Genomic DNA, 1135 nt, shown 5'->3' with positions numbered 1-1135 from the left:
AAAAAAAACAACAACCCTGTATTTTTCTGGTATCTTATGGCAAATGAAATTGGTTCTTCAATTACAGTATTGAGGTAGTGTTTTCTTTAAAAATAAGTTTCCAGGATTTGAGAAACATCCTTGTACATAAAGTCCAAAACTCTATGCTGTAGCCTGTGGTTATTTCTACAGTTTCAAATTTGCGCTGCTTCCCAAACCCTTTCTAGCTACTTGGGTCTTCCCACAGTCCCCCAGTTGTACCATTCCTTTCACATCCTGGTTCCTGTGCTGAATTGCCCTCCCCCTGGTTGGGTTGGCCTCATTCTTCAAGACTCAGCACAAATGCCTTCTCCTCTGTGAAGACTTTTCTTGACCCATCTGCTCCCCACTTCCTCCTCTTGGCCACCAGCTTGCCTGGGTTCCTTCCAGTGAGCCTGGCGGTGACTGACTTGCATGCGAGTCTCCTTCTCTGGTCTGGGAGCTCCTGAATAACAGAGAGCAGGCTTCATGTCCTGCTCTCTTCACAATTCACCATTTGTCATGGTCAACTGTCCAGGTACACAGCTTGGCACTCCATACATATCATTTGAGTATGATGAATATTCAATGAATATTAATAAGGGTAAAAAAATGTATCCTTGTTTCTTTTTTATTGATTTCAGAAAGAAAGGGAGAGAGAGAGAGAGAGAGAGAGAGAGAGAGAGAGAGAGAGAGAAACATTAATGATGAGAGAGAATCATTGATAAGCTGCCTCCTGCCTCCTGAACTTCCCCACCTGGGGATCAAGCCCGCAATCTGGGCATGTGCCCTGATGGGGAATTGAACCATGAACTCCTGGTTCATAGGTTGATGCTCAACCACTGAGCCACGCTGGCCAGGCTATCTTGTTTCTAAGTTGGAATCTACCATCAGGTTACAAATTCAGTATAAAATGTCTCCAGAAAGATTAATGGTCAGAAAAAAACTGTGTCACACAGGACCCAACCTAGTCACGGCAACAACAACAAAATTTTTAACAGAAAGATAAAAAAGAAAAACAAACAAACAAAAAACACAAGGTGCACAGAGATTTTTATTTAAGTGGTAATATTCGGGTGGTGTAAGCATGTGGGGAAATAGGCATTATTGGGTGAGTTGTAAACTGGTGAAAAAATGC

The sequence above is a fragment of the Myotis myotis genome, unplaced genomic scaffold (assembly GCF_014108235.1).
Source record: "Myotis myotis isolate mMyoMyo1 unplaced genomic scaffold, mMyoMyo1.p scaffold_m19_p_1, whole genome shotgun sequence".
NCBI classification, from domain to species: Eukaryota; Metazoa; Chordata; class Mammalia; order Chiroptera; family Vespertilionidae; genus Myotis; species Myotis myotis.
This window is presented reverse-complemented; position numbering follows the sequence as displayed.